This window comes from Ambystoma mexicanum, chromosome 5p (genome assembly GCF_040938575.1).
Source record: "Ambystoma mexicanum isolate Mex_15411 chromosome 5p, UKY_AmexF1_1, whole genome shotgun sequence".
NCBI lineage: Eukaryota > Metazoa > Chordata > Amphibia > Caudata > Ambystomatidae > Ambystoma > Ambystoma mexicanum.
In genome coordinates this window covers 835,445,269-835,470,695 of record NC_090930.1, presented here as the reverse complement: position 1 = coordinate 835,470,695, position 25,427 = coordinate 835,445,269, and the positions used below count along the sequence as shown (strand labels likewise).

The 25,427-nt window shown below is 46.9% G+C and overlaps 1 protein-coding gene across 3 annotated transcripts in view; it reads right to left on the bottom strand.

Moving 5' to 3' along the window:
• Window positions 1–25,427, bottom strand: part of CFAP70 (cilia and flagella associated protein 70) — a 1,359,754-nt gene that overhangs the window by 1,299,196 nt on the left and 35,131 nt on the right. The window lies entirely within an intron of this gene.

Sequence of the window (25,427 nt, the reverse complement as noted above, 5' to 3'; positions counted from 1 at the left end):
TATTCCGAATTGTGGCGCGCTGTGTTGTGAGCTAATCTGTGTTGATTTCCGGGTTCTGTGTAGAGTCGCGTAGAAGACGCCTGGGCGCGTTTGCCTACGCAGCACAGTCACGTCACGGATAGAGGCGGGGAATATGAATGTTTTGATAAAGTCTGTTTCAGGGGCGGGGGATTTGATTTAGTGCCGCAAAAGCAGGTGAGCCAGGTCGATGGGGGGAAATGATAGGATTATCATAAAATGGCGGCTGATTTCGAGTGCGTTAATGGACGAAAAGTCGGGTAAGGTCCATAGGAAAGTTTTCTACGATCTACCGATTTATGCTTAAAAACACATGGCCGAACCGTAGGGACAATAAAAAAATAGTCCCGGAACTCTCCTTTAATCACAGTACATGTTTCTACTCTGCTCTGGGCTCCGGTCCCCTTTTGTACCAACTCTTCCTATTAAACGTTCGTCCCCTTGTTCTACCGGCCCAACCAACCATCTAATTCTAGCGCTAAGTGATCCCTGCTTCATTCTATCTCCCATTTCCTGTCTCGGTGTGCTCCGATTCACCTTTATTCCATTCCTCCTTGTTCTCTCTCTCCCTTATCTATCTTCAATAATCTTACCCGGGTCTACCTGTGTTCCATATCCCTGGCACTTACACTTACGTTCCCCAGGCTCACTCCTCCTCCCCCTTCGGTTCTCTTTTCCATCGCCCGACCCCCCCTTGCCTCCATGCTCTGTTCCCTATAATCCATTACACCCGCACCCCCTGGTCTCCATGTTATGTTCTCTCTATTCCCCAAGTTGCCCAGTCTCCCCCCCCACCAGCCTTGCGCTTGCCCAAGCCCTTCCCCGTCCCAAGTTACCCTTCCCAGGTATTTTCCTTCAGTTATCCCTTCCCCTACTTGTTTCCTTACCAACTTTACTGTGCCACCTTCTTCTTGTCTCCGCCCCCGACTTCCCTTCTTGCCCTTTACATTTTCTTCGTTCTCCTCTTCCCACCCCCCCTCCGCATTTGGGGTTGGAATGCGTTCCAAGCCCCCTAACCCCTCCCCGCCTTCCCAGGGCCTCCCCTGAGTCTATTACTCCTGGGCGCCGTAGATTCTAAGCTGTTGGCTGAGCAGCCCCCTACGGGTCTGCCGGTGCTTTCTAGTTGATCGGCCTGTGATTCCGCCAAGACTCTCTGCTGGTTGCAGGCGGCAGAGAGTTCCCCCCAGAGAACAGGTCGTAGCTCCTTGCAGGGATCCGAAACTACCCCCAATAGCCCCATGCATCCACCTCAAACACCCACATTCACACGCATTTACATGCAACCCGACATTAACGCATTTGTAAGAGGACTCCGGACGTGTCCGGCTGTGTGACAAAGCACACTGGCCCAGTCTTTCACCCTCGTGTGAAGTGTCTCACTTGCGACCCCCGAGTTTCCACTGTCACTTAATTGAAGCCCACCCTTAGCCAAGGGTGACCTGCTTGTTGTTGCTCAGAAACCTTCTGATCCATGACTTAGCCCTTCGGCCTGGGCAGCCAGACATCCCTTTATGTGTAATCATTTGTGTTAGGAGTGGGGGTGGATTTCGGGCACAAGGGAGTAATGTTAGCCATCCTCTTGTATTTGGCTGGACGTAACTCTTATAAGGTGCCAGTAGCGGTCTTAAACGGCGTGGACCGCTGAGTGTGGCTAGTCAGTACCAAATAGTGCGCTTTTGGTTGCCACGACCCCCATAATGTTATGCTTTAATGCTCCCACCCCCCCTAATTTCCCCACCAACCCCATCGCTATCGCGGCTTTGTCGTTCCAGCTTGATGTTCCCAGGTGACCGCATCCAGTTTGCCTCTATCCCTGCCCCTCACCGCTCCTTCCAGCATGCCCATTTCTCCCCCTGACAATTTTGCAATACCACGCCACCCTTTCAAACGTTGTACGCAATTGATTGCCTTGTGGCTTCAAACCATGATTACCCCGCCTAGTAGTAGCCAGGGCATTTGTGCACATGTAGAGACGCATCACCCGGAACATTCGCCGGCCCAGTAACCTCTTCTTAACAAGTGCCCAGCGCAATTCCGTCCTATGGAAAACGAACTTGCGCATATGGATTTGCGAAATGGAGGGACCCCATTCTGAGTCTCAGGGCTCCGTAATGACACCATCTGGTGCATGCGAAGACAGATAAATGGGGCACCCTCTAGGTAATGGGGCTTTCTCACGTGACAAATAAAATGCACTACATCGCAGTTCAACTCAGGTGTGTTTCAAATGCGCTCAATCGAACAAACTAACTCAATCTGTAACTCTATAATAACACAACATGCGCGTACCATCTCCTTGTTACATCCCTAGAGCAGCCTGGTGCCCTCCATTTGCAGACTAACCATCACCAACAAGAGCAATAACCCATTTGTACTTTCGCAACACAAACACTTAGGCAATTGCAACACATCTCCTATGCTGCTGCGCGGTTTCCTGCCATAGAAAACCCACTTATGCGTTTGAATATGTGTTCTCCCTTAGCCGAACTTGGTTCTTTTGCGTTATAAAATAGCCAGAAACAACTCTGCATTTCGTTTTAAACCGAAATTTTGCATATCCCGCACTGCATCGTGCCATCCTCCCTTATAGCAAAACTGTTTCATATGCATGTGCACAATTATAGTGACCAACTTGAGTTCTTGCAATTTCCAAATCGTACCCATCCTACCCCGCGCCGCCTCGTGTATCCCCCCTTAAAAACCTGGATTCAAATTGATTAGGGCCCACCACCCTCGTGGGCCCACATGCCGGAACAACCCACTAGCGTATAAAACCCTAAACTCGTGCTTTCCTATACTGGTGTGGCCTCTTTGCTGCAAGCCCGATCCCACCTTGGTCTGCTCTTCCGCGCTTTCATAACCCCTTTGTACTTCCACAGCGCAACCACTTTAGACAAAAGCAACACATTTCCTCGGCCGCCGCGCGGTTTCCCGCCATAGAAACTTGGTTCGTTCGCATTATGAATAGCCAAAAACATTTGCATTTTGTTTTGACCTGAAACTTTGCATACCTCGCGCCTACCTCCCTTAGAGCAAAACAGTTGATTATGTGTTTACAAGTTTATAACGACAAACTTAATGGTTTACATTTCCCCAAATCGTACCAATCCTACCCTGCACCGCCTCGCGTTTCCCTCTCATAGAACATAGATTCAAAACAATTAGAGCCCCCACAACCTCATGCGCCCACATCACATATCGAACCAACCCCTAGTGTTTCACACCTGCACGCTGTTGCCTCTTTGCCACAAGCCCCATCCTACCTTGCCCTGCTTCTCCCACCATTCATGTCCGCGGCCTCCCACCCCTTTAGTTTGCCTTCCGTCGACCCCCTGTTCACAGTCACGCGGCACCACCCCCACAGTAGTGCAACTAATATCGCGTCTCCGACCCGTAACGTTGTTGACTGTCCCGGGCTACAAATTATTGACCACGCCCCCCCCCCCATCCCTGACTGCACCACGGAACTACAACCAACGACATAGCCTCACAACCAAGGAAGCGGGGGAGGGTAATCTCCAAAGCAATCCCACATCGTGCCTGTTTATAACCTAAAACTTGCAGTTAATGTGTTGCACGAGTTAAGATTCCACTACCACCACCCGCGCTGTTGCCTCGTAGCCAAATTGTAAACGTTTCCCCAAGGCCAGCTAAGATCATGGTTCGCCTTAAATTAAAATATTTTTTCAAATAGGCGCGGCGGCCAGTGAATGTAAGCACACCAGTTAACTACCATCATTACGGAGCTTTAAAACTTGTGCCCAAAAGCAACCCACCATTTTACCTGCTAGGTGATTGGGCTTATAATACAATGCAATCCAATACCAACGATACTGGCGGGTACCATAAATACTCCTTGCCAAAGTCGAGGTCACGAATATGCCATCACCTTACCATGATATAAATACAATAATTACTGCAGCCCTGCGCATAGCATATACCTTGCACGAAATACGTATTTTGCAAACAACCATGCGATTTACCTTACATACACAATAAAACAGTGTTATTATTACTCTTTGAGCTAAGCGACCACAAAACAACTGCCTGCTCCCATCACACCTGGCGCTCACTTAGAACCCCCCGCATGCTCGGACGGACCCTGTGGCCCTAACCCGCGTGGCCTGGGCAACATGTCCCACACAGTATGCCCCCCTCCGAGAGATATACCTTTCCATCTTTGAGGCACCCTTGCCAGTGCATCGAACACGGAAAATGGCACAGAGACCACTGGACGCTCGCACTGGGAACACATGTTGATCAAAAGTCAGTTGTTAACTAGCGTTCATATTCAAACTCACAGCGCTCAAATACATCTGATGCCTTGGTATATTAGTACCCGGCCCCAAGTGTCTGTAGATCAGCTAGGTGCTGCCTTGCAACTATCTCCTAGTGCCCGCACTGTACACCGTTTGTGTTCCCCCATGCTTCCCTGCGGTAGCGCGCTCCCGCCGTTCCCAACTCGCGTGTCTCCTCCTGAAACGCTCAACTGCCCTGCCATTAACAAGCCCCACCCTTATCGTGAGTTAACAGATCCTTCCCTCGGATATTCACCTCATGTTCATCTTCCAACACGCAGAAGCTAAACATAAGGTGAACCAAAAGACGAGAAATGAATTACTAACAGCCACAAGAAAAGTGAAAACAGAACCCCCATTGGTATTTGTCACCATATTCTCAACACAAAGCACGCGCATCAAATCAATCATAAAAAAGCACTGGCAAGTGTTATCTTGTGACCAGCAAACAGAGACACTCTTCAAAGAACTACCAACATTTGCCTATTAACGTAGCAGGAACTTTCGAGACAGCTTAGTGCAAACAAAACAACGCAAGAAACAACCAGACACTAAACGTGTTGGAACTTTTCTGTGTCTGCACTGCAGCAACTGCAGTTAAGTGTTGAAAGGATCGACCATTAATCACCCTCATACCGGGAAGAAAATCTTGCTGAAATCATTCGCGACTTGTGACTCAATGAATATCATTTACGGCATCAAATGTCCCTGTGGGCAATTCTATGTGGGCCAATTCCAAAGAAAAGAAAAGCTTCGTTGGAACGAGCATCGCTCGTGTATACGCAACAAGAACTTAAATTCTGCTGTCGCAAGACATTGGATTAAAGAGAGACATAACTTGACTCAGATTCGGTTTATGGTGTTGGAAGTAGTTCAAAGCAATGATCCTCATGAGAGCATACAGACCAAACTCGACAGAAGGGAATGTTATTGGATTGAGAACTTGGGGTGTCTAACCCCACGAGGAATGAATGAAGAGATCAACTGGGCGTGCTTTTTATAAGCACGCTCGTGATCGCAAGGTTTTGAGGTTAACACCAACATGGGCATATTGTCCGAGGATTAGCTTTACTTTATTAAAATGTAATAAGTGAGCGAAGTATGGGTACAATGAAAGAGATGTTTACCAGTACACAGGACTCACAAAGTAGATTATTGTTGTATATGTATAATGCATTAATTACTCATTATGATTGTTTACTACTTTCCGAGTATGGATACTGCAATGAGGTTGATATTCAGTATGTTGAATGCACTAGGATTGCGAGTTTAGTAATGTTAATGCACTCTCGAACATATTTTGAGTCTAACGCTCAATATAGTGTCCAGGATAACAGAGAAGTGATTACTAACAAAGGTGAGAGAGCTCACTTAATTCCCTTCATATGTGCACCCCTTCCTTCCCGTCTCCCCATTTCCATGGGGACACGGGACGCGAGGCGTTGCTATGCGGGCCACGTGCCTAGCAATAGCACACGCAGATCTGGGTTGCCATAGGAACATGTACGTTAACCGGATCACCACTTATACATTGGTTACACAATCTGAATTAATGTGCAATGCCTTATCTCAACGATTACAGATTGACGATCGGAAACAACAGAGTAAGTACCTATTAAACTCCACAGACTCCGGCCCCGCGTTCATCCCGTTTCCCCGTTTCCATGGGGACGCGGGACGCAAAGCATTGCCACGTAGGCCTCCCGCCACGTGACAGCGCACGCAAAACGGGGTCCCCATAGAAACTGGTATATAATTGCTTCCCAACGCGCCGCAAGCTTGCTGCAACTTTCCCTACATTGCAGAACGCTAGCAGAGTAGATACAGCCACAGAGTGAGAGGACGCAGAAGCACACACTCTGAGGGGTAAGCATTAGACCCACATTTAAAGTAATGTATAGGTACGCACAAGACTCGTACAATGAAGAATAGTGAATTATTAAGGTTTCGTCATTTTTTCACAGACGATTGTAATGTTGAGAACAGAGGGTTATCTACCCCACAATGGTGTCAGGCACCATAGGACATCACGAAGGTAATCTTAGTGCATTTCAGACATGCACAACACTACAAAGTCGCTAGTGCATTTGTACAACTGTTTAGTAACATTAATCTAACGAAGATGCCATGTTGTTGTTTTCCCCTCATAACCTTAACCTTCTGTCTAATGGGAACTACCTTCATTGGGTATGTATATTTTAATTTACCAATCATACGTTGACTGATGTTCTTCAAAATGGCAGACTGTAACATTTGACATACATGGATTGATGTATTGCCTAAATTTTCTTTCTTTCTGAAACCACATTTGATTTATGATTTCCTTCACATGGGATGTACTCTTTGTTGTTACCTTTTTGATTTGTTTATTTACTGTGTGAAGTGATTTCGGCTGATAAATGATCAGTTGAATATAAAAGTGTTGTTAACGCCCTGAAGAAGGAGATTCGCTCCGAAATGCATTGGCATTAAAAACAACCATACAAATATTGAACAAACCAGCTTCTTATTTGATGAATACCTAGCAGTTTTCGAAACTAATGACTCAAGTACTAATTTAGGGACCAGGTCTGGAAGTTTTTTCCAATTCTACTTTGGATATCAACCCTTAGGTGCAAATGAACCAACAGTTGGATAAAACTCTTTATAAAGTTTTGTATCAAAAAAATATTTAACCAAATGAATAAGCTCCACAAGAGCTCACGTCGAGAGCGCCAGACTTAGCTGGATGAGCTCATCCATCTTCTTGTATATGGTGCATCTTCCAACACGAACCACGACGCTCCTTCACTGGAACCGAAAACCACCCTTTGCTGGAACTCCTGGACGGTGGACCCAGGAACACACGAACCAGCAGCCAAACCAAAGCAGTTGAATTCCGCTCTGCTGCCAGGAAGGAAGGCGGGGTCCAAGAGAGAAAGCCACGCGCGTTGAGGCCTTTGTAGGCCTGACTCTCTCTCTGTCCCGCGCCCCCTTCCCATTCCCATTCCCATTCCCCTTCCGGCGTCGTCCCCGCTCCACTTCTGGCCCAGACCTCCCGTTGGCCCCACCCTATGCTCCGAGTGGGGGTAGGTAGGCTAGCCAGGAGCCCCCACTAAAGGGCGGCGCCCGCCATGGCCTCCTCCGTCGTCGTGTTCGCCCGCCATTTCAAAGAGGGAGAAGTGTCAGTATCAAGCTGCGCTGCCGACAGGTAGAAGGGGCCAGTAAGTTTACTTTGGATGTCATGGTTACAAGGGGAAACCCTTACTAGAAATTGACTGTGCTCACAATCGGAGCCATAAGGTAGAGGAAGAGTGCCAATCCTTAAGGCTGGGAATCACCCAGTAAAGTGGGGTTAATCTACCCACTCCCTTTTCCCATAGATGGACACGACCTGTGGGGAAAAACAGAGAAAATACAAACTGTTCTCCAGGACAGTTGGAACAATTACCATCAACAGAGAACAGTGAGCAACAGAATAAATAACTGAACCTTCAGTTATCCCAGGAGGAACTAAGATGGTTTTCCCTCAACTTGTGTGTTGTTTTTGCCACCTGAACGTTATCACAGGAGAGTGTTGTAAATTGGCTGAGCAGAAGAAAGAAAGGTTCACGTGAGGAAAACCTATAGGTGTTCTCTTTATTCCCACATACGAATTGTGACACATATATACACATGAAGTTCACTTTCTGGAGGTTCGAAATATGAAGCACCATGCTTTGAATGTAGATTGTACTGGGTGGTATGGGCATTCGTCTTTATAAGCAGCATTGAGTATTAATGTTTTCATGTCGATGTTGTCTCCCGCTAGGCGCTCCAATCTGAAGAGAGGTAGGATGCAAACTGTGCCTAGGCAGCTAACCAATAGAGTTCAAAGTGAGCCCCGAGAATCCTCCCCTCTTGTAAGGTATAAGCAGCTGTTCCCATTTTGTTTCAAACTGGCCCCTCATGCAATGAGAACTGCGAGAAGGAACTGTGGAGTATGGCAAAAAAATCCTTCCCAGGTCATAAAGTTACCTTTGTAAATAAATATAGCAGTTTCAGAAGGAGAAACATCTTAACCAGTGCTAATTTGCCCGTCAGGGAAGGTGGTATGCGCACCCATTTGCTAGGTTTTATTGTTACATATGTCTCATTCATTGTATAGTTCTAAGAACGAACGAGTTTTCGTCCCTTGTTATCAGAACTCCTAAATTTGTGATCCTATTCGGCGTCCATTTCAGTGGGTATTACCCCGGGGGCCTCTCCGCCCATCGGTTAGTGGAAATATTTTGGACTTAGTGTAATTGACCATGAAGCCTGAGTATTTACCGAATTTTGTGATATCCCACATTTTTGGGTCTCGACGTATAGCAACACATCATCCGCATACAGAGGGATTATTTCGGGAGGTCCAGTTAGGCAAATCCCCCATACCTTATGGCCTTCCCTAACCAGGTCAGCCATCAGCTTGATAGCCAGCGCAAACAGTATTGGAGAATGGGGGCAGCCCTGGCGGGTGCCCCTTTCAAGCTGGGGGGACGCAGAGTGGCGAGAGTTTACAAGAACTCTAACGGTTGGACTTGTATACAGGAGTTTAATAAAACGTATAATTTGTGTCACCAATCCCACAGTTTTCCAAAACTGTAAATAATACTCCCACGACACCATGTCGAACGCCTTGTGTGCATCGAGAGTTACCGCGGCAGAAGAGGTATTAGGGGCTTGTTTTGAGATTACATTAAACACACCGCAGATTTTTAACATAGTGGACCTTCCCGGGATGAAGCACGCCTGGTCAAAGTGGACCAGGTGGGGCATCAGGGGAACCAGCCTATTTGCTCTGATCTTTGAGAAAATCTTGGTATCTACATTTAATCAGTGACAGGGACCTATATGAGCCACACTCATTACCTGGTTTCCCTGGCTTGAGAAGCATAGTTATAGTGGCCTCTCATAGTGTTTGTGTGAGCAAAGAGATCTGCAGGGATTCTTCCCAGACCTGTAGAGATGAGGGCACAACAGTGGTCCATACGCCATATAGAACTCGGCAGTCAGCCCAACTAGGCTGGGTGCTTTGCGTCTAAGGGAGTTCTTTCATAACTTGCATGATTTCTTCGACTGTGAATGGTGTATTAATTTGGTCCTTGGCATTTTCAGATAATCTGGATAGCAGGATATTGTCCAGTAAGGCGTGTATTGCTTGTTCAACTTTCGGTGTGTTGACATGATACTGGGTCACGTAGAAGCATCTGAAGATGTTATTGAGATCTTGCTCCGTGTATTTATCATTACCATTTTCGTCTAGTATAGTCTATTTGGGTCGGGCCCTCTCTCAGCCTGTATAAACCGTATCAATGTCCTCCCGGGACAATCCCCCTCACTGTATTGTCTGTCAGCCCTAGGCTTTGAAAAATACTTAAATTTCCCTCAAAGCGTATTCACGAAATTGCTGTAGTGTAGAGTGTACTTTTGCAAGCGTAGCGGGACTGAGCATTGATGTGCATGGTCTCTAGTTCCTTTAGATTACTTTCACAACAAATCAGACGCCTTCCGATGGTTTTGAGCACCCCAAATTCCCTGAATGTGGCCGTGCCCCTAATGTACGCCTTGAAAGCTTGCCATACCATACTATCTAAAATTTAGATGGAATTTGTACTACACTGAAGGAATATTAGTTAGATATGGAATTGTATCTTCCGATTTTACCTTGTACAGATTGTATATTAATCGTGGAACTTAGGAAACACTGAAGCACATTGTAGTTCATTGTTCTGCCATGATTGCTAAATGGCATTTTTTTTACCCAGAGGTTTCTGAGGCATTATACAGTTAAAGAATGTGATACTTTTTGGATTGCCTTTCAGGGTGCACCACTTCCATCATGGTGGCTGTTGTTGGTTTTTTAGATTCATTACACTTGGATCAGAAAGATTTGATTTTCGGACTTAGTGATTCAAGTCTCACAGAGAATATTCTTTGGATTGGAACAAGTGACATTTTTTGGATGTATAGATTTTACCATTTTGTTCTGTTCTAGTTTTTTGATAATGTCATATTTTATTTCAATTGTTGTTTTCTCTTTTTCTGCTTTCTCTTTTTTGTTAAAGGCTATTGTTTTAGCCATATAGCAATACAATAATAAATAAAATAAGGTTTATATAATAATAAGGCAATTCAAATTATATACTTATATAGAACTTGGATTGGACATTCTTTTAATTTTGAGTTTTTCTACTATTGCTGTTTAGGTTTCTACTGTTATCAGCTACCACCCCTTCTGAGGATACAGAGCTGCCCTCGGCCTGTGCTACCATGCAAGGCGAAGGAGGTATACCTTTCCTGCTGTGCCTGTTTCACCTTTATGATTGGGATCAATGCTGGTTTCGAAGTAATGTGAGGCAGAATAGACGGTTTAGCCACTGCTCAACCCTGTAACCTGCAGAGCAGTAGTCATTTTGACACACATCTACTGGTACAACCGCAGTTTTTTCAAGCTTCAGAAAATACTGTCAATGTATGGATTGCCTGAAATACTGAAAACAGACAATGGCCCCCCTTTCAAAGATGGTGATCCAGAAATTCTAGGACAAACTGGAAATTGAGCAAGCATGAATTACCCTGTGTAGGCCACAGGCAATGGCGACACAGAGGTGAATGCAGACTTTACAAAAAAGAAATCAAGGACTGCTGAGGAGCAATGCAAAGCAATGCACAGGTCGACCCCACATGCATCAACCGGAGTTGCCCTGTGACATTGGTGATGGGCAGCTCCCAGAGAACCAGAATTTCTACATGTGTTGTGGAGCCCACCCAACATCAATACCCATGAATTGTAACCAAAATGGCTTCACAAAAATGCAAGACAAAATGTTCCGCTGATGGGCCATGGAATCTGTAAAAGCAGTTAGTGAAGGAGTACATGTATAATAGAGAAAAATGTACAAATAAGTTCAGCCCTTTCAATTGACACCCTTTACGGTGGTGGCCAGAGTGGGGGCCAGCATCACTGCTCAAAGAGGATCATCAAAAGAGGCCAGAAATCTCTATTTCAAATGACTTAAGCCTAAGGCAGAGGTTGAGACTCAAAATCGACAGCCACAAGAGCCGCCACACAAATCTAATACACTTGGGTCATCTCAAGGTCAGGAAAGGCACCCTCTATCCAGCAGAACTAGATCCCCCCCAAAATTGCCCACTACTAATGGTCTGTCATTAGACCATGCTCGTACTGTATGGTCCAACATGATCATTGCCATATGTAACATGGTGCTACCAATCTTTAAGTATCCTTGAGTTTTTACATTTGTTGCACTTCTGCATTATTGCATTTTCTGTATTTTTCTAGGGGCCATACGTCATTAACCACCCTTGAGATTCTTATTCACGCATATTAAGGTATTGTTTGTTTTTCTACTACTCTGTATTCTTCAACCATTATTTTTACTACACAGCCGGTTATTTAAGTCCAGCGTTTTTAATATTATCTTTTCAAAATGTTAATTGTGAACTATTTGCGTGTTTACTGGATTGTTGTCACTTGCTTAACTTGATATATACTTTGTGATTAAATTTGTTTATGGTCTTTACATTACCTTTGTTATCATGAGACACCACCCACTATTGTTTACTGCTCAAAGAGGATCATCAAAAGTGACAAGAAATCTCTCCTATTTCAAACGACTTAAGCCAGAGGCAGAAGATGAGACTCAAATTCAACAGCCACAAGAGCCGCCAAGGAACACCCCAAGGACACACACATCTAATACACTTGGGTCATCTCAAGGTCAGGAAAGGCACCCTCTATGCGAGCAGAACTAGATCCCTAAAAACAAAAAGCATTTGTGGGGCATAAACCATCCGAGGGAACCTCCCAACTCTACCCACAATACCCGGTGACACCACGGAAGCCCCTGCCATGGAAATTCAAAGTCTAACGTGCTTGACTAATCCTGCCTGGGAACGTTTTTTCATATGAATATACAATTAATATTATGTTATTCATGTTTGGGGAGGAATGTGGTATTCACAAACTTAACAGAGTCTGTGTCAGGACAGCGCTGTGTTCATGGTATCTGACATGTACCCAGAATGATGCTGGGGATGTCATCCTGCGAATAAAGAGCGACTTGACCTGCACATGTGCAGATAGACAGGAGCATACACAAGAGCATGTGTCACATTGTGCAGCTCCACATTCAGCACAAGGCACAGCTAGGCTGCACTGAATGAGCTGAGAGTAGGAGCTAAGGGACTACCCAATACACTAAACAAAAGGTTGAAGACTACTAAGTAGGTGGCCACAAATCAAGAAAACATTAGTATCTAGAAAAAAAGAAATGTCTTGCGGCTCTTATAAAAACCTCAAAATAACTGGGCAAGTAATAGTATAATCAGAAATGAACTACAAAGACTTCAGAAACGTGGGAAAAGGCAATATTACAGTAATGAGATTGTGTGGGCAGTGGAAAATACAGACTGAAAACTCATTTACTTCTTATGACATGGGTCCTCCCTCCAGAGTCGGATAGCGGAGCGGGGATTAATAAGAGGGTTGTTAAAGAAAAATTGCTTCATATGCAAGATGCTTAGATTCAGTTCTGACTTTAAATGGCAGCCAATCATGAGAATACACCCTAGGGGAAATATGATCGTGTTTCATCACCCTAACCACCAGTCTGGCTGTAGATTAAACAAGCATTGGCAAAGCCAACAGTTTTGTCTTGAGTATAAGTACTAGGCATTTGCCAGGCGCTGATATTAAATGCGCACGTACCTGCATCATTTTGCACCTGCAACCATCACTGCTACCATCAATGGCCAGTTAATACCACTGTGGCAGTGCCTGGCAAGTGCCTTACCCACGTCTACACAAATGCCCAAACTGTTGTGATTCCCAAATGCTGGTTTTCTTCGGTGTTGTGCCCAGAGGAACGTCCTCATAATTAAGGACTGGGCAGAGGAAGTGGTAGGTAATACTAACAATATACACAGACAATTTTTACAGTCTGGAAAATCATTTACGTTTTTGTCCCATGTCTCTCTTGCTTGGAAATGAAGCCCAGAGAAGGTAAAAAAAGCCGTTTGAGTGACAAAGACATCAGGGACAAGAGTGGATGGCAAGTTGGCGCCTTTATGCTTGGGGCAGTGTTAAACCCTCCAGTCCGCACACGAGTTAAGGCATTACATATTGAATACATTAAGTCCTTGGACACACGTCCAGTGCAGTGGTCAGGGCAGAGGCCATGATGTGTGCCACTTCCATTAACGGATTGCAGGGGCAGCCGCTAAGCGAACCAACAAAGAGGCGCCAAGAAAAGTGTGCTCTAGCACTTAAAGCGTCTCTTGTGCTAGATGGACTCAGATCTCATACCCAAATAACCGGAAAGACTCAAGGAATATGGCAAAGTACTACTTTGTTATTAGCAGATCATAAAGTAGGGCAACCTGGCAAATATCAGGCTGAAGTCCAAACACTCACCCACAAACTTGAGGTTTTATACCCCAATGTACGTCATCTATGACGTCATCCTGCGTGGCAAGCCATACAAACTATTGAAGTAAGGGATTGTTGAAGGGAGCATATCTACTTATAATATACATAAGTGTTAATAACATCATTGGCAGCCCCATAACTGTTAGGCACGCCTTAAACCACCTCTAAATATGCTTAATACTGATTATATTAGACAAATGGAAGAGGTTTGGCCCATGCAACATTATAGGACGTTGTTTCATAGACCCTCTGATTGGTTGGCATGTTATCCCAACCTTGGACTTTACTTTGCACACAAAGTGGTTTTTCCAACGTCTGACTCTGCAACCATTGTCTGTCGCTGAGGTAGCTTGATTGGTTTTAATACGAGTCTGATGCCCATCTTTCCATTATGGCCGTCATAGCCACATTATGTTTTTCTCTATAGCAAGCTTCTATAGGTCTCATCTACCTTGCAGTTCTGTTTATGTACACTTGTTAACTAGCAGGTTACTTTATCTTCTCTGTATAAATTATTTCTTCCTCTTTGAGTACATGTTTCTTATGTTACTTCAGTTACATCTTTGATCTTATATATTTTTCAGATGCATATTTGTCTGCCTCCTTCATGACTTCACTCTGCCCTTGTCAGATTTCATTTATCGCTTCATTATTGCCAATGGTGTGTGCTGACATTGTTCCACTCTCTCAGTGCAAGAGTACATTCGATACGGTTGTCTGGGTGCATATCATCTCTCATACCCTCAATGCGGCATTGGGACGATACATGGTGTCCCATAAAGGGCTTTTCTCCTGCTGTTCCAATATGACAGAGGTGAGGGGGCGGGAGCTAGGGATAATGCGTCTACCAGTCCACCTCCCAACAGGAGGAGGATCAACCCACATACGAAAGTCTCCAATACCAGAGGTAAATCTCTCCATAGCCCTCTCCTAACCCATGCGCCACGGAAATATGTCACCTTTGAAACACAAAGCATAGAAGCCTCACCCACTACTCCACCCACTATTCCACCTTCTATTCCAGCTCTCAAGGGCGCTTTAATAAATGCCAGATCTTTGGTTGCACATGCAACAGAGATCTCCGACATCATACAATCAGAAAACCTTGACTTCCTAGCAATCACTGAATCATGGCTACACGCCGCTGCAGGCCCAGCCCTCTCACTGGCCATCCCCAATGGCTATACTATTTTAAGATCTGACAGAATCGAAGCGTGAGGAGGAGGCATAGCACTTATTGTGAAATCGAATCTACCTATTAGACTAGCTCCACCCCTAGATATCAAATCTTGTGAAAACCTCACAGCTAAACTGACCATCAACAATTCCCAGACCCTCAAGATCCATCTCATATATAGACGCCCAGGCCACAACAGAACCTTTGAGGAAGATACCTCCAATATCCTGTAGAGCAATCTAAAACATTCTTCCCAAATCCTCCTTCTAGGGGATATGAACTTAGGTTTTAATGACCCTAAAGATACGCATGCAATCAGAGTGGCCAACATCTTTTTTTTTTAATTTGTTTTTATTATTTTAAAACAAACCAAACATTACAACTTTGAGGACGTTCATAATCAATAACAAACCAACACATTATACATTTCACGTCCTCCCCTCTCCCTCCCCACAAACTCGAGCCGTAAGATCAGTGTCATCTTCATAAGCATTTTTGGGAATCTCAGTGCTTATTGACTCATCTGAGTCTTCTGTTTCATGTCTGATCTGGTGAGGTGTAGCCATTGAGGTCACCAATTGCCTCCAGGCCATCAGGGGGCCCACTTCCTCTTCTCCTCCCCTGGTGGCAGCTTCAAACCAAACCGCAGTTTCAGCTTCCGCCCATCTCAAGAGGTCTGCCACCATGTCTCCACTCTAGGCCTAAGGGCTGCCTTCCAACACATTGCAATCCTGCACTTAGCTAGGACATATGCCAGGTCCTTCATTTTGTTTATATGCTTTAAATTACGTGGCCTGGGGAAATTCCCAAGCATGCATGCCCCAGCAGACACCACATCCAGCACCACACCCCCACTGGCCATTCTCGTCTTTATTTCTTCACAGAATCTATGCACCTCTGGGCAAGCCCAGAACATGTGCAGCAACCCTGCCTCCTCCTCTCCACACCTGGGGCATTTCTGTATAGCTGAGCCTCCAAACCTGGCTATCCTTCCAGGGGCCAAATAGGCTCTGTGGGTGCCATACAGCTGGATCTGCTGGAGTCTCGCATTCCGAGACACCTTTTTGTGGTACCTCTGTACTCTGTCCCATTGTCCATCGGTCATTGACTCTCCAATCTCCTCCTCCCAATCATGCCTCAGCTGGAGTAGCTCCCTCTCTGCCTTTGCTTTTAAGAGCTCATATATCCTAGATAGTTCGTGTCCTCCCTCTGAGACATCATACATCATTTCCAGGGTGGCATCAGGTTCTTCCGCCAGCGCCGTCTCAGGCCACCTCCCCCTTACCCGTTTCAAGAGCCTGATGTATGTGATATATTGGCTGCTATGCACCCCTGTCTCCTCATGCAACCTCTGAAATTCCATTACCTCCCCTTCCTGCAATATATCTCTGAGGATGGCTAGGCCCACCGGTTCACAGTATCTGCGGACTGCTTCAAACAATTGGGGGTCATCACCACATAAAGCCACCAGCGGGACCTGCAGAGAGAGCGGATCTGGATCGCCCACCATTTTCCATGCTCTGCGCCAAACTTCCCAGCCCAACTCCAATAGTCTCCCCCTCCCCGCCATCTTATTTTTATGCATCCACACTGTCTCTCTAAGAAAATATGGGACTGAGTCGCCCCGCAAGAGCCTGGCTTCCGCCAAGTCCTCCGCAGACAGCCACCTGGCCACATACAACAGCTGTCCCGCCAAATAATACAATTCAAAGTTTGGCAGGTTTATGCCCCCCTTATCACAAGTGTTCTGTAGCTTCCACAGGGCCACCCTATTCCTGGAGTTGCCCCATATAAAGCCCCTGCACATACCATGGAGTCTCTCAAAGAAGTGTCTGGGGATCAAGTATGGGACATTCACAAAAAAGTGCAAGAGTCTGGGCAGAACAACAATTTTGAGCAGAGCTGCTCTCCCCATCATGGCCAGGGGTAACCTAGACCAGAACACCATGCTATTCTTAATACCCTCAATCGCTTTCACTGTATTATGTCTGTGCTCCATCTCTATTTTATGATAAATATTCACACCCAGGTACTTGAATGTCACGGTCTGCCAGGGTATCAGCAGGACAGGTAGCCCTGCCGATGGGGTGCTCCTATACCTTCCCAAGGGGAACAAGCTGGACTTCCCGGGGTCCACCAATATGCCCGAGAGGGTGGCATAACGATCCATCACCTCCAGCACATATTGCAGGTTTTCTTTCGGGTAATGCAGGTAGAGAAGCATATCGTCTGCATACAACGATATCAGGTGTGTGCCCCCCGTTGTGCGAATCCCAACCTCCCCGTATTGTTGCCGCAGGCATATTGCTAGCGGTTCTAATGCCAAGATGTATAACATGGGTGACCAGGGGCAACCCTGGCTGGTCCCCCTGCTGGGTTGCCATTTGTCTGAAATTGTGGGACCAGTTTTAACTCTAGCAATCGGGGAACTGTATAGCAACTGGACCCATCTAGTATATACAGGTCCCATTCCGTACCCTTTCAGGGTCGCCTTTAACCACGGCCACCTCACTGAATCAAAGGCTTTCACCGCGTCCAGCGACGCGATGGCCATCTCTCCCGAGTCTTCCTTAGTTTGATCAATAATATTGTGCAGCCTCCTGTGGTTATTTGTGATATTTCTACCTGGGACGTAACCCATTTGGTCTGGGTGTATCAGCTTGCTGATAACCTTCTTTAGTCTGTTGGCTAGCACTGCTGTGAGTATTTTGCTATCCTGGTTAAGCATGGACAAGGGCCTATAGGACTTGCATTCCGTGTCCAGCTTACCTGGTTTCAGGAGCGGGACGATCACCGCCTCGCGGAGGGACGCCAGCAGTTCCCCCCGCTCATATGCTTCGTTAAACATAGCCATCAGCGGCTGGAGTAGCTCCTGCTTGTAAGCTTTATAAAATTTGCTGGGTTACCCATCCGACCCGGGCGCTTTGCATGTAGGGAGGTGTTGGATCACCGCCTCCAGTTCGTCTACGGTGATGGGGGCGTCCAGATCCGCGCGTTCTAGGTCATCTAAGGTAGGCAGCCCCACATCCTCTATTGTTTCCAATATTTCCTGGCTCATATACTCTCCTGTATCCTCATATAAACGTCTGTAGTACTTGAGGAACTCCCCATTTACCCCTTCTTGGGTGTTATAAGTTTGACCTTCCGCATCCCTAACCTCTCTGATCACAGGACGGGGAGTCTCATTTTTATATAGCCAGGCCAGTAGTCTACCTGGCTTATCCCCCCCCCTGCATGTAACCTCTCCGTATATGTCCTATAATTTAATTTGCATAATCTATCCCAGAGTTCCATACAAGCTAATTGTAAGTCTTTTATCTTAGCGCTGTTCTCACGGGCGGTCCCCACACTACGAGTAAGGCCCTCCAGCTCTCTTTCTGTTTCCAGCCGTTCCCGTTCAATACCCCGTTGGAGCCCTTTAGATTTTGTTATGGCTACCCCACGCACCACCACCTTGAATGCCTCCCATACTGTTCCCACAGAACGTACACTGCCCGTATTAATTTCAAAGTATTCCTCAATGGCCACCCACAAATCCTCTCGAAATTCTGCATCCTGTAGAGCCTCAGTTCTGAGCCTCCATGTCGGGATACGCGCTCTGGGGGGTTGATGCTGCCACTCTACCACTAAAGGCGAGTGGTCTGATAGTACCCTGGCCTTGTATTCAGCCCCCACCATTTCTCCTGCTATCTCTGCCGCAGCAAACACATAATCCAACCTTGTGTGCAGGTCATGTGGCGCTGCGTAGTGCGAATACTGCCTATCCGTTGGGTGTAACCTTCTCCACACATCCTCCAGACCGAGGTCTATCAATAGGGTCCTCAATGCTTTAGCTGCTAGCGCTGGCTTCCCTGATTTGTCATCTGACCTGTCAATCCAGAGGTTCAGGGTGCAGTTGAAATCCCCTCCCCACACCATCGTACCACCCGCCAGGGGGCTAATTTTACTGTATAGGGACCTAAAATATGCTGCTGTATGATGGTTAGGGGCATACAAATTTACAATGTTCACCTCCCTATTTTCCAGGATCCCCGCCACCACCACCATCCTGCCCTCTGGGTCTATTGTCGAGCTAAGCAAACGAAACGGCACATGCAGTGCCACCCAGGTGATCACCCCCCTTGCAAATGCAGAGTATGTGGCGCCTATGACATTCCCTTTCATTTCCTTCTAACCACCTCCAGCTTCTCCTTGGTGAGGTGGGTCTCCTGTAGCAAGGCTATGTCAATGCGCATCCTCTTTAAATACATCATCACTTTGTTGCGTTTCAGATAGCTATTGAGGCCCTGCACATTCCAGGTAACCACTCTGAGATTACCCGACGCCATCTACTCGATGTACTCCCCCTCCAGGGCATGGATTCCACATATTCTGTTGGATTAGGCCCCTCCATTCCTTCTGGCAGACCAACCATGCGAATATTATTGCGTCTAGCGCGCCCTTCCGCCTCCTCCGCCCTGTTCTCCAAGTTGCCCACACGCTGCATGAGGGCATGGAGCTCCGAATCGTGGGCAGCGCATGCCGCCGTATTCGGGGCCATCTCCTTTTCCAGGTTTCCAGTGCGCTCCGCCAGCGTCCGCACATCTTGTCTCAACAGATTGACTTCCTCCTGGACCGCTCCGATCTGGAGGTCCAAACCCACTTTCAGTTCATCCATTGCCAAGCCCAGTTTAGTCTCCCAGGCGACTTTCAAGTCTGCAATCGCTGCCAGCACTTCCTGAATCGTGCCCGGTGTCTCCGCTACTGCAGCGGTAGTGTCTTGGCTCTTGCCCCCTTCTGCGCCCGGGGGCGACTTGGCATAAGCCTCCTACGTGGGCTGTTTGTTCTTGGGTCTGACAATTCTGGTAGACATCCTGCTATACTGTTCGAGTGTATGCCAGCGGCACCTCCCCTTGTGCAAAAGTCCACATGGCGCCAGGCCACTCTTGGCGTACCAGGGGCCGTTTCAACGGTGTACGGGTGTGTCTTTAGTGCTCTCCCCACACCTGGAATGGGCTGTGTCCTCCCACGTACCTGTGCTCCCGCAGTGTCTTTATGCGCCGAGGCCGGTCCAGGTCCTACCTCCTCCAGGCCTGCCGACGTGTCCTTGGCACCACTGGCCTGCCTAGTGCTGACCTTGGCTCTGTTTTGCCCCACTTCTTAATAATGGGTGCTCGCAGAGCTCAGTTATTTTCGGGGGCACTATGTTCTTTAAGGCCTGTGTGCATTACTCCCGGACTCCAGCACTTCAGTGTGCCCAGAACTTTCATCAAACTTTGTAACTAAAATGTAACTAATGTCTTCCCTGCACTTCCCAATGCTTCGCGCAGGGGAGCTGCGTTCTGATGCGTTTCACGGGGCTTCTTCCGCCCCTCTCCTCCAGTATTGCGTGTCCCCTCTGCATCCGGGGGGGCTCCCACAGTGCGCCCCGGGTCACCGAGGCCTCTCCAGCCCTCCGCCGGAGGATTAGCTTGCCCTAAGGGGCTAACGTCCTGCAATGTGCATGATCCTCCTCGTGCACGGCCCGTGTGGATGTAACATGTGTTCACGGCGGGGCGATGTCCGCCGCTACCTCGCAGAGCACCCGGCTCCTGTCGTGCTACTCGGCGCCAGCCCCGGTTGCCCTCTGCCCAGCCCAGGCGGGCCGGGCTCTGGCCGGGGACCGTCCTCTGCCCCTTCAATGGCCCAGTCGGCCCCTCTACGGCTGGAGCTCTAGTGCCTCCAGCGAGCCCGAGCTGCCCTCTGGCACTGTGTATGCCGGAGGAGATGCCACCACGGCCACCCGCCCCCGCCGTCTGTCCCACTCTGACGGCGGTTTAGTTCGCGGCCATCCGCTGCCCAGGCAAACACTGGAGCTCCTCGCTCGGCCAGACAGGCCACTCCGCAGCTCTCCTGCACAGAGCATACACCGCAGGGCCCCGCACAGATCACAAAGCCACAGCGGGTCCCTTCCCGACGCCGTCCACTGCCACTCGCCGCCGCACTGTGTGATGGTCAGTTTATGACCCTTTGTTGAGAGTCCGCCATTTTGGTCGTCCCCACTCGTCGGATGCCCGGCTTTCTTTTCTTTGCCACGGCTCCTCTCTCGTTCGTCCGATCAGCCTCGCACATCGACCAACAGAGACTCTGGAACTTCATATTTCACAGGGCGTGCTGCCAGTCCATCTTGTCGTCCGCTTTCCGCATTTTTTAACAGGATCGATGATGAATCTGCGGGAGCGCCAGAGAAGAGCAACCTTTCATGTAGCCATCTAGCCACGCCCCCCGAGTGGCCAACATCTTAACTGAATTAGGCCTTACACAGAGAGTGCTCCACCCTACTCACAACAAAGGGAGAATACTTGACTGGGTGGCAGATTACAACTGCAACGCCGCTATCTTATCCATATCACACCAGATCTGGACAGACCACCACCTTGTAGCCTTCTCCCAGTCACTAAAAACCCATCTCCACTCCCTTATTGTTACCTCCACCTATACCCACAAGGAACAAAAAGAATATTACACCTGTGACAACCTACTCCCCCTCATCCTACCTACACTTGATGCGCTCGCTGACAACTTGGGGCCTGATGTATTGGTCAAAATGTTTAACAAAGTCATGTCCTCATCACTTGACTCAATAGCGCCACTTAAAATGAGAAGGAGCAAGCAGAAAGCCCACCTTAACTCATGGTTTACACCCCACTTAAAAACACTACGATAAAAAAAAAAAAGACAATGCGAGGTCTCCTGGAGATTGTCACCATCTGAGGAAAACAAGACCAGCCTCAGCACCATAAACGCTCTCTATAAAAATGAAATACTTCTAGCTAAACGTGAAACTTACAACTCTAGAATATCACAAGCTAAATCAAGTACGAAAGAGCTCTTTGTTATTCTGAAAGAGCTGAAAGCTCCCATCCCAGTGCCTGACAACTGTGTAAAAGACAAATTATGGTGCTCAAACATACAGCAAGCACTTGCCAATAAAGTTACGAACCTACAGTCTAAAATTGCCAAGAAAAAAGCCTCCCTAACTTGTACCACGCCACCTACTGTCGCCCTTGCACCTCCCAACAATACTGCTGATCCCCTGCGCTTTAAGTTCTCTAAAGTTACCATACTCGTAACAGAAAAAAACATTCTATCGCTCAAACCTTCAAACTACTAGGGCGATCAATGCGCTGCCCAACTTATAAAGGATGCAGCCAGAGACCTGGCCCCTTTCATCACACAACTCATCAATGCCTCCTTCTCCTCAGGCATTATCCCAAATAACCTCAAAGAATTGTGGCTGTTACCACTACTTAAAAAACAGACCTTTGATCCAGGTATACCCACTAATTACCGACCAATACTACAGTGCCTTTTCTTTTGAAAATCATAGACAAGATGGCCTACTCACAAATACAAAAACACCTCGAATCCAACCTCTTACTTGGAGCACGTCAGTCAGGTATCCGGCCCCAACATGGGACCAAAACAGCTTTAATAGATCTGAAGGCCCAGATAGACGAACTCAGGGACAAAGGAAAATCAGCCCTTCTCCTCCTGGATCTTTCGGCTGCATTTGACCTTGTGGACCACAGGGTCTTATTCAGCCATCTGGACTCTGCCGCCTATTTTTCTGCAGAAGCTATAGCATGGATAAAATCCTTTCTAAGTAATCGAACTATGAGAGTCTTTTCCAGAGGCGTTGCTAGGGTGGGGAGCTGAAGGGGATATAGCCCCGGGTATTTGGATTGTAGCCCCGGATAGCAGCTCATGGACTACAACCAAAAGGTTATAGCTAGCCCCGAATCCCACCAGTCGCGACATTAGCTTAGCCCCTGATCTTTTCCAGACCTAGCAACACCCCTGGTCTTTTCCCCTACTGCAGCCGCAGACCCCATCCCTATCACTTGCGGAGTGCCCCAGGGTTCCTGCGTCTCACCTACCCTATACAACATCTTCACAAAGCCCCTTTTCGACGATCTGGACCATCTTGCTATCACCTACACTAATTATGCAGTTGATACTCAGATCCTCCTACCACTTACTGGGGATTACGACAAGGATTTGGCCTTAGTGAATAGGGTATATCTCATCATCCAGGCATGGATGGCCACCCATGGACTATGCCTGAATGATGACAAGACTGAGATCATTATCTTGGGCATGACCTCAACCCTTAAGAAACTGAGCCCCAACTAAACCGCCTTTAATATTGACAATAACACCATCACTGTTGCTAAGGAGGTGAAAACCCTGGGATTCTATCTAGACTCTACATTGTCTCTCAAGGTTTATAGTGATAATATTGAATACAAAAATGTCGAAAGTCATAATTTCGAAAAAATAATGTAAAAAAAAAAAAAAAAATCACATTTCTTTTTCACTACATTTTTTATTTGAAAAGGGGGGTTCCCCCCAAACACCCTTTTTTTGTTTTACCTTTCTTTTGTACTCGCGAAACCCCCCCAAAAATATATAAATTTAAAAAAAAGAATTTGATTTTTTTTTCGACATTTTTTCGAAATTATTGTCTTTCGACATTTTTTTTCTCGATATGACTGAACACTGTCTCTCAATAAGCAAGTAAATGCCATGGCCTCGGCCACAGCATATACTTGCAAACTGATTAGAGCAGGTAAACCCTTTCTGTCCAACAACAGCTGCATTATCTTGGCCAGAGTGCTTATTTTGTCCAAGCTCGACTACTGTAACGCACTGTACATAGAAGCCAACAAACAAACTATTTAAAAAAATCCAACTCCTTCAAAATAATGCCCTGAGAGCAGCACTCGGAATAGCCAGGAGAGAACACATTTCCGAGATTAGAAGAGCCAATAACTGGCTTTCAACTCATGATAAAATGAATTTAAAAGTTGCCTCACTCACATATAAATGCCTGAACAATGCGGCACCTTGCTATTTGACTGAAAGACTTACTAGAAAATCCTCCACAAGAACCATGAGATTATCCAATACCAATTGCCTTCTAGTCCCAAGATTCAAGCTATCTAGAGTTGGGGACTATGCCTTACCCCCACCCTATTGAGAGCAGACCAATCTTACCAGAACTTCCGCCAAAAATTAATAAGATGGATCAAAGACTCAGATAAATAAAGTCTGCTTTCTGACACCTATAATTGATCTTCCACCTACCTGTGATTTTAAATGTACAGTTTTGACTAGCCATTGTAAATGACCATTCGTCCATTTTTTCCCCGACTATGTTCTGCTGCTTTCTATGAAACCTTGATGTATGCATGACTATATATCTGTGCTTGACGGATATTGGTTCACTTGTATAAATCATATGCACTGTATTGTATTTTCTCATGGATGCCGGTTATGAAGAATAAATGCAGTGAGTAAGTGCGGTATGCGGCGCCTCTAGATGTTTCCACGCTAACCTGGAGTGTCTTTTCCCTCTTGCAGATGGATGTGAAGTTCCGGAGATAGAGTTCCCCCAGAGCGGCTGGGATTCAGGTTAGCGTTTGAAGCTCGTACAGTCATTAAAAAATAAGCAAAGATTTGCTGAATGCTTACTAATGCCTTTTTTCTGTTCTTTTCCCTTTTCCTTAGGAAGCGGCATGCCGGGATGGGAATAACACCGCCGAAGATGCCCACAGAACAGAAGGAGTGATGAATGATGGGCAAAAGCGCCGCAAGGTAAGGCTGTTCCTAATGGTGTTCTTGTTCTTGCAGGAGCTGAGCGCAGAAGAAAGATGCAGGCCTACTGGAGACCGATCCGAACACGGTGAGTGTCACGCTGCAGGTGCAGAAAACACAAAGCATGTTTCTCAGCCTGGGCGTGGCTTAAATAGTCTCTGGGTATCCCAGGTGTCTCTGGGCTGAACCACACCCAAAAGACTAGATTGCACATGCAGTTCTGGGAACCGAAATATGTGGGGGCATCCATCTTGTCCCCATCGATGCACTACAAGTCCAATCCCCAATGTTATCCTATGGGAGTGAGTGAGTCTGGTGCCACAAGCGCCAAGTCTGACTCCAAGTGGGTCTTTGGAGGGATGGAGAGGCCCTTAAGGGCCATGTAGGTGATCGTGGCCTGGCTCCAGCCTGACATCTTGGAGGGCTGGGGACATGAGGGGCAGGAATCATGACATCCTTGTATCGGGACATGTCAGGTTAACAGTTTCATTACAAGTCCGTTACAAACCAGTATTCATGTCGGAAAGGGGACAGGTTGGAGTGTCGGAATGTCCTATGGGATAGGATGGAGAAATTGTGCTATTATACAAAGGGGGTCGGTTGGTAGATTGAGAGGATGAAATGGGAAAGGTTTGTGAAATGGATGAGAAATGACCGGGATTGTGAACAGAACATAGGGGATGGTGGGAATTGTAATTGTTGGTCACTTTCGACTGGGAGTTCAGAAAGTGACAATCAGATGGACAGGACTGGCAGGTTTGCGGAGTAAATGGGAATTGCCGGGATCATGAAATAAACAAGGGGGATTGTGGGAACTGTAGTCATTTACCTGAGCAGTTGGGAGTACAGAAAATAATAATCA